The following is a 9,267-nucleotide window of genomic DNA, read 5'->3' as shown; positions in this document are numbered from 1 at the left end:
GCCAATAAAATGCCTCAATGATGTCAAGGTGATAAGATAAAATGATAAAAGGCAGGAATTAGAAGCTTTCACGCTGTGCCTAACTAGTGTCCACAACTGATCTATTGTGTGGGTGAATTGCTGGGCTTGGCTGGAGGCCCCAGCCGTGGGCACCACATACCTTGTAGCATCCAGCTGTGGAAGAGGAAGTTTTCATTTATTCTATGTGCTTTTGACATGGGACAATCCATACCCTACCAAGGCTTTCATCCAAAAAACCCCCAACCACCAAAATACATGAGCACTGCCTGAATGAAAGGGGTGTAATATTTACACATTAAAAAAGGACCTGAGGTGGTAATTCACCCTGTCACGGTAGCAGGCTGGACCTTGTGCATGAGCAGCCAGAGCACCCGCTGGAAGCCAGCAGACTCTTTTCCTCCTGTCCTCCTTACCTGTCAGCACATCAATTTACTGTATGGTAGCTGCTCTGCCATGTTGGGGAGCATGTTCAGGCTTTGTCCTGCTTCATGGGCGAAGCACATGGCCACCAAAGAGGTTTTCTCCCTGCCCACCACCTGGTGCTCTCCACCACGGCACCCAAAGTCATGCCAAGACCTTCGCTGCTACATGAGGGTTTCTGGCTGGAGGCTTGGCAAGGAGGACACATGGGGAGGAGCAGAGACAGGACCTGGATGTGGCCAGGGGATGGGTCTAACTTGAGAAAAGCGGGATTTGGCTCATGGCCCCATTGGCAGCTCTGGCTCACAGCCCTGCATGGCAAAGACAGAGTCTGTGGAGAAGTGCTGTGAGCAACTGGCATTGAATACTTAAGGTTCTGGTCAGACAAAAATAAATTCCATAAATATCCTAGCCCTCCATTTCTCAACAAACACAGCGAGGATCTCATTGCTTCAATATTTTGTAAGTAGGCAACTATATCAGCTGATTATAACATTTTGAAACCTGTTTCCAAAATGCTCAGTAATTTGTTTGTTAATTTAGATTGTTCTTACTTAAATAAAAATAGCCAAGCAAGAAAGATTGAAAAACTGCAGGAGGACTTCCAGCAGGAGAACTGATACTGTTTAACTCACTTCACCCTCGTTGTTTCGGGCCATAGCCTTCCTGATGTCCCCCTGCGCCACAGGGATGCCACACAGCCAGCTGAGAAATAGCTGTCGTTAAGGAGTTCCTCACCATTAGATTTATGGACAAGGATATTTTCTAGGTTGAGATACAGTCTCCTGTCTGAAGATCCTATTGTGAAAGCTTTACCATTGCAGCTGGGTTTCTAGAAGTTGTGACAACAATATACGCTGCTGAGAAAGCACGGCACGCTGGTGCCAAATGATTTGCAGTGTCACACTGGAGCCTGTTGCAGAAATAACTGCTGGTAGCAGAGAGCATCCCAAACTCTGACCTACAAAGCAAATCCTACAGTGTGAATCATGTGGGAGTGATTCTCTCTCCTTACTTCCAGCTGCTCGATTGCTTAAAATGTTGCTAAAAATATTACTATTGCTTAGTATTACCTTTATATGTAGTCTTTCTGCAATATCATCTTGCAAGCTGTATGGGGAAATCCTCCTGCCCATGTGACAAATATATTTAATAACTCTTCAGAATCTAAATTTTCCAGTGGAGGCGTTCACTTTCCCTTTTTTAAAACACGTCCTTCCTATTTTGGTCAAATGAGTGTGATCATTAGATCATCAAGGAGGTGAAAAGGAACCCTCAAAAGAAAACACACCCAAACCCTCACTTTTTGATAGCTCTGCAATGCACTGGTGTGGGGAGGACTTGTTGGGAAACTCGCTGCCAAGCTTTGCTTTTCCACAGCCTCGAAATCCTGCTGGGCACTGGAGCTGCCCAGCCCTGCGTGGGAAGTCATGGAGCAGGGAGGGGGGCACAGTGCGCTGCCCTGCCCTGAAATGTCTGAGATCACTATCACCCTTTTTCGGAAATATCCATGTGGATAGCTGGCTTTATGTTCTATCAGGGCTTCTGTTGATGGCAATAACTTTAAATGGCAATGTAAATTTTCACTGTTATTATCCAGGCTGTCTAGAGCACCCCAACATCCTGAATTAAAGCAGATATAATTAGGTACCATTGCAGTGTCTACATTTGATTCTGAACACCAATTTTAAGGAAATCAATGACAAATAGAAATTCAGCCCTCTGATTTTTTCTGCCAAGGATTTTGGGCTCTAACAGAGTGCTAAATCACGGCAGTATTCTGAGATTCTGTACCATAGTGGGTGACACTAAACATTTCTTCAAACTTTGCAGAAGGGTTGCAAGATGATATATTTTCACAGTAAAAGGCCAGAAACTGTGCATATGGTACTAGCACAAGGTTAATATTTTCTTTCTCAGTTTGTGTGTCCACACGCATCCCTACACAAATGTGCACATGTGTATGCACACGCACAAGGCTAGTTGGTAAATCTACATTTTTAATATATTTTTTAGTACCCTGGGTTCAGTTTGCTACAAACAGTGGATTTATCTTACTGACATTTTGACAGCATTTGGACCACTGTCAATGCCTACAAAAATCTGTGGAGGTTGATGATGAACTGCAGAAGAAATGTGTCCTTGCAGCAGAATGGCATTTTTTTCTGACTGCTGTTCTCACCCCTTTTCTTTAAAGTACTTTAGCCATTCTCTCTGGGATCAGAAGTGACACCATGTCACTTAAATTGCCAATCACAGAAAACAAATCCTGAGTAGTGAGTGGCTGAAACAAACAAACAAAAAAAGTTTGTACACAATCCGTAATCTGCAAATCACCTGTCCCAGCAATTCAGTGACTGCTTACAAATAACAAATACATTTGAAAAAATGGGTGGGGGGAGCTCACAAACTGACCTGCTAACCACCACCCAGGACAAAGTATTCACAGCCCCCAGCAATAACTACTTCATTATCGTGGAAAAATCAAAGTGTGGTATCAAGGAAATACTTCTGGGCAGTCTGCAGTGACCTCTCTGGGTCACCTAGTATTTTGAATTGGGCAAGGCTATTCCAGTCATCTCCTACGAAGCTCTGATGTGCCCCTGCCTTGAGGAGCAGGGCTGTGGGAGGGAGGATGGCCAGCCACCATGTGCTTCAACACAGATGAAAACAGAGGAGGGACAATGCTCGCCCCATGCTTTTGGATGTTTCCAGCACTGGGCAATGATGAGAAATGCTGGCAAAAGGTACCAGAGACCTCTGCAGGATGCACAGGGAGGGATGGCAAGGAAGAAGGGATGCAGGGAGAGGTTCAGTGATGCAGGCATGTGAGCGAGAGCTATCGCCCAAGCAAGGGTTGAGGCACTGTGCCTTCCACATGACTAACCAACACCCCAGGGCAAGGAAACTGCTCCCTTTCTTATCATCATGTCTTACAAACAGCCTGCAAAAAGCATACATGAAGAAGCATGGAGTGGTTACATTTTTCATCTGCTGCTGTATGCGTGCCAGAAACAGGCTTTAGTTCTTTGCTGGCTTCCAGTCCATGTTAACAAAATGCAGTGAAAGCGATTGCTGAGCAAAGGCAGAACTGGAGCGAGCTGCAGAGGACTGAGAGACTGAAAAATGAATGGCATCCCTGCCCTGCTACCCAGCGGGAGTGCGGGCTGCACGGTACCGCTGGGATCCTACTAAGTACAATCACTGACCAGGCATCACATATTTTCCACCTCCCTAACAACCACCAAAAAAAATTTTGCTATTTTCTCTTTGAAATCCTTGGAAACTCTGCTAGAATAAACTCTTTAATCCTGTTTGAACAAGTGTGATTTTTATATTCTCTGTGTTTGCTTTGCATTGCATTACAAACCCCCATAGTCACTCACTTGGAAAAATGCTTGTGGCTCAAATACATTGAATAGCTAAAAACAACCACTGTTTACTCTTCTGATTGAATTAAAAGCATTTTATTCAGAGTGTTTACAAGATCTTCTACATGTAATAGGAATTCACTGCAAAGTTGGAACAGTGCTTTTAGGACTTTTTGAAATTGTTGCCGAGTAATCACGGTAATTTGATTATGTTAGCAAGACTATTTAAAAATTCAGGAAATTTGGTCTCTATTCAGTGAAATGAAAATAGGTTGTAGGAAAGAGATACTCAGGCATTAAATGCTACAAGACGTCCTGCTGTAAATTGCCAGATGTTCCCATGCGGCGTACTGAACGTAGTGAAACGTTCTGATTGAGGATTGCAACACGCTGTACAGAGTAATCAAACCACCCTCAGGCAGCGGAATGAAACTCCTCGTACCCCACTGGAATTATCCAGTGCAGCAAGTTCCCATAATCTCCTGGCTCCGTGCGTGGAAGCAGCTCACACAACCGACTCAGTGCACACGTTTAGAGTTTGTCGCTTTGGGTTTCATCAGCCTGTGCATGCGCATGGCAATAGGTATCGGTTCTGCACAAGCGCTTCTCATTCAAACTCTCGTGTGTGTGCCTGCATGTCCTGTGCCCGGAGTCCTGTTCACCCTCTGTACCATACGGTACTTGCATGCAGGAGCTGTTTACAATTAAAATTGCTGTGAAATAAGTCCTGAGGAATTTGGCTTTGTATCGCCTTTTTCGCATTTGAGGTATGCAAAACCGCGGTGGAAATTCATCAGCTGCTAGTGACCATACAACCATGCTGCGTAGATAATTCTCTGGCACAGCAGCTCCGGTAGCTCTGGATGCCTGTTTCAGCTTGTTTAACGGTCAGAAGGAATTTTGGTGACATTGCTGAGGTTACACATTCACTCTTCTTTTTTTTTAAGGAATGCCATGGGATTGATCTCTGACCTGGAGGGCAACACAGAGGTGACCTCCACCTCTGACCTCTCTTCCTCCAAAGGACCCAGCTGGGCTATGTTTACAGCAGCAGCCTGCCAGCCCTGGGCTGCTCTGCAAGCACCACCCTCAAGCACAGGGTTTCCTGTGATCTTGAAGCAAATTTTCCCGCTTGCCCATGTTTCAGTTTTAGTAGCAGTTATACCGAGGCTGCTGGCTGTTCGGCAAGAATGTATTGTTAGAGGAGCAGCAGAAGGATTTTTATGCAACAGGCACAGCTGGAGAATTTACCTCTGCACTGTGCCCACTGTGATTTCAGCCTCATTTCTCTCTGGGAGAAGTAACGGAACTTCTGGGATTGCTCTGCACCAAGGGCAGGGCAAAGTCCAGCAGCAGAGGTGCGGTGGTTTCAGCTGCTCTCTTGAAGACACTCAGGGTCTGGTTTTGGTATTAGAGGGCAAGTGAGGACTACCTGAACTGAAATTCCCCTGACATCCAGAAATCACTAAGAAAAGGTAATTCTTCCCTGGGATAGCTGTGGCCATGGGCTGTCTGGGTCACTTCTGAGTCCTCTTTGCTGGTGTTCATTTCGCGAGGAGTCTGAGCCTTTCCCTCCCCACAGGGGTACAGATTTTGGGAACCTCTGCAGGAAAATCTCTGGTTTCCCTGAAGTCAGCATGCCATCACTTGTACCTTCTCCATGGCCGCCATGGTGTGAGCAGGCATTTCTGGCTCCAGATAATGCTTGCTTACTCTTTCTAATCTCAGATTCTACCTGTTTATCCCTCACCTTTGGGAAACTTATTGTGAAGCTGATACAGGTGTGAACCTTCACCCACTAGGTCTTAATTCGGATAAAAATCCCTACATCATTTGTACTGCTCAAGGGGGGGTGTGTTTAAGCACTCATCAGCAGCACATTTGGGATCAATTTCAGATTGTCATTAAAAAGGCATACTCGTTATCTCTTGTATTGTCACCACTCAGTACATCTTTCTAATGCTCTAAAAAAAGCAGGTCCAGACTAGAAATATGTGATTTTTGTAGTATGTAGAATATCCTTTAACAGTTTCACCATGGAGTCGTATCATGATGGCGTTACTTTTCTTTATTCCTTTTTGTTGCTGCTGTGACCACAAACTCCAGCAAAGTCTCGAGAGAGGTACACAGGGTGGGAGGGCACCCAGAGGAGCAGGCTGGCAGGAGGCCCAGTCTCCATGGCTGTTTTCATGTTGTGCTGCACCATGGACCATGCAATACCTGGGCATTAAAAGCGCCCAGGTTAATTAAAAGCATAAATTATGGAGGCAGAAATACAGCGAGAATTTATGGACACAAGTGTAGCTGCATGCTGCCATCACAGAGAGCTGGGGGTGCAGGGAGCTACTCTCAGAGAGACATCCATGTGAGGAAAGCATCATCGTGTGGTGTTCATGGAGTTCACCCATCGTCTCTCCTGCCGTTGTCACCAACTGTTCAGCAGGTATAAATTCAGGGTTTGGGAGTCTCTTTAGACAGAAAGGACTTGTAGTAGCCTGTAGTGGAGAAGGACTCTCTCTGCAGGGGCTTGCCTGGCTATTGCGTGTCAAGTCAGATCCTCAGCCAGCTATAGGTGGAGGAACCGATTCCACCTTGGTCTCCCTGCTTTACTGTAGCTTAAACCAAACATTTATCCCAGAAGCAGCTCATTCTGTGCAAAGATCTTCAGCTGTCAGTACCTGGGGGAGTTTGAAATTAAGCTAAATGTGCTCATTCCACCTTGCCTTCTCCAGGCAGGACTGACTGGAGGGGCTGGAGTCATGCACTGTTGCTACCCAGCACCATGACATTAAGGACCTGGCACTTTATGAAGCCCATCAGTTGTATGGTGCTCCTTGGGCACAGAGTGATGTGTATACAGCTTCCTATTGATGTGGTACTGCAACACCAAGAGACAGGAAATTGAATTTAGCCTCTTAACAGCATTTATTTAGATTTGCTTTAGTAATAGGCAAGAAGAAGGGCCTAAAAGCCCAGGAGATTATAATCCTTTCAGACACTCAAGCTCCCCAGCACAGTGAGATGAGTCTACAAATGTCATGCAAAAGAAATGAGTGACTCAGAAATGTGTCTCAGGACCATGGGAAACATGGGGAATCCTGTTGCCTTTGAAGGAGGCAAGCAGATGATGGCTCAGAGGGGTTTTCTCTCCTGGCTTTTGGGTACTACTGGTCTTAAGAACAGGGAACATAAAGACAGGGACTGAACTGGCATGAAATTAGCTTTCTACGTGTCATAAAGACAGGGATTCAACTAGCATGAAAATTAACTTTCTACATATCCAGAACAAGCTGTCTCTCTTTTCCAAAAATATTGTGAGACACAAGGGAGATTTTGCAAAATCCACACCTTGACTATCAAGGCTTGAAGATGCAGTGCTCTAAGCTGCTGAAAAAGCATCAAATCCTTCAGCAATGGATTTATCAAGGTGCGTAAACGAGCTCTTCATAATGTGAAGTGGAGCTAGTATCCTTGATAATATGGTTTCTTACTGAGTTAGATAATAACATAGGATTTTTGAAGCAAATCAATTCATGGAGCCTACTACTGTCACTGTGCTTTTTCATCTCAGGAAATTCTGGGGACGGTAACTGGTGAAGATTTATTTCATTGTGTACTTCTGAAGAAAAATCCATGTTACAAAACAAGGGCTGGAGTTGTGGCAGATGGTGCTTTTCTGAAGAAGAAATAAGTGTTTAATAAATATTGTAATAGTGTGAACCAGATGTTCATCTCACATTTTATCTTTGAAAACATTTGGGAGGATGCCAGATAGATACATATGTGAATCACAGATCTTGAAAAAATACACAACTGGATCCCCAGGGGCTCATTAAGGGAGGAGTAACTTTCTGCGAGCCATCAAACTCAACTGAAAAAGCAAGATCTGTTAAAGCTGTGACTAAGTATCTCCTAGGAACTCCCTTTCACCTTTCACAGAGGCAGAGTGGCACTCCAGTAGAATGACAGCAGTAATCTGGTTTTTCAAGGAAAATGATGGCTCCAGTTTCATCAAGTATTTTGGAAAGTAATACTTAACTAAGTAAGGAAAGCTTGTAATGAACTGCTACTCTTATCAGGCTTTGTCTGGCTCTCCACTGGGATGCAGAGGTGCGTCCCTAGCTATACAGGGCAACATTTTCAAGTGCTCTATGTATTGGGCCTTCCAGCAAAATGTTTTTTGTGTCTGAATTACTCTTGCTATGTGACATCCTTCCAGTCTTCAGTGAGCTGTCCCAATTTCTTCTCATGCAGTGGAGAAGTGCTCCCAGCCCTGCTCTCTCCACCTGCAGCTGAGCTACCCAAAGGCTCATCTTCATACTAGGTGCTCCTGGCAGAGCACAAGCATGAGGTCAGAGCTCCCAGTCTGGTGCTGAGCTCTTGTGACAAGACTATTTTAATCCCCATGTACCTGTCACTCCTCTGTGTGTGCCAGGCACACTCTCCCCGGGTGACACTTCAGTTACCTGGGAGCATCACAACTGTGCCTGTACTTCTGCTCGGGTACGGGCACCCCCCTGCCTCCCTCCATCCCCCAGGGCTGGCTGGCATGAGAGTGACTTCACTGGACGTGGCTATAGAAGATCAGCTATCTCGACCTTGTTTCCCTTTCGTGCTTACAGTAAACAAATTCTTGATTCCAACCAAGATCTCCTGCCTTACTGTCTTCACTTAGAAAAAATACACCTTGCTGTAGAAAAAGAGCTCTGGATGGATAAATGTCATATAAATGACTGAGCTGCTTGCAGTCCCAGGCCAATGAAGCTGCCATCGGTGTCGCTAGGAGCCGGAGGCAATACCTTTATTTTAGGTGGAGGGTCATTCCCAGAAAAGCATGTGTAGCAAGTACTGATGATGGCAGCCATATGACTGCAGTTAGAGCGTCATAGAATGTAGCATTTCTTTTTGGCTCCTGTTGTTACTGTAAAAGCTGTTAAGTTCTACATGTGTCTGTGAAAGGTGAAGTCAATCAATGACCTGTGAGGTGGTTATTCAGCATTATATATATCATCTCTCTGTGTGTACATGTGTCTTTCCATCTGGGAAAAGTCCAATTAAAAATGCTGGTAGCAAATAGTTGCAGCACAGCCTTGCAGCACGGGTGGCTGCCCGCAGTGCTGGGGGCAGCGTCCCAGCAGCCACTGGCAGCACTGGGACAGAGGCACCGATGCCCCCTCTGAAGCATCCTTATGCTTTTGGCTGGGCTGCAGGCCTGGGTTCTGGCTCCTCATGGTGTAGGGACAATTCAGGGGCATTGTCCTGTGTCGGGGACCCAGCAGCACCCATGGGAGCAGAGGCAGCTGGGAGCCCTGTGGGAAGAAGCTGCTCCTCCAGCAGTGGCTGCTGATCTGCTTCGGTCCCTCCTGCTGCAGCAGCAAGAGCTGTTCTTCATTCCCAGTTTTTAGAACAAGGATTTTGTCATAGCACTAAAATAACGACCAAGGGACTGTGCATT

General features: G+C 45.6%; 1 long non-coding RNA gene across 1 annotated transcript; it reads left to right on the top strand.

Annotated features, from left to right (window-relative positions):
- Nucleotides 1–4,250: 4,250 nt before the first annotated feature.
- Nucleotides 4,251–8,488, top strand: LOC114017600 (uncharacterized). Its single transcript, XR_003562758.2, has 3 exons — nt 4,251–4,579; nt 4,760–5,287; nt 7,384–8,488. It is a non-coding gene; the product is annotated as an uncharacterized LOC114017600 (long non-coding RNA).
- Nucleotides 8,489–9,267: the final 779 nt, after the last annotated feature.

This window comes from Falco cherrug, chromosome 3 (assembly GCF_023634085.1).
Source record: "Falco cherrug isolate bFalChe1 chromosome 3, bFalChe1.pri, whole genome shotgun sequence".
Lineage (NCBI taxonomy): Eukaryota > Metazoa > Chordata > Aves > Falconiformes > Falconidae > Falco > Falco cherrug.
This window is presented reverse-complemented; position numbering and strand designations above follow the sequence as displayed.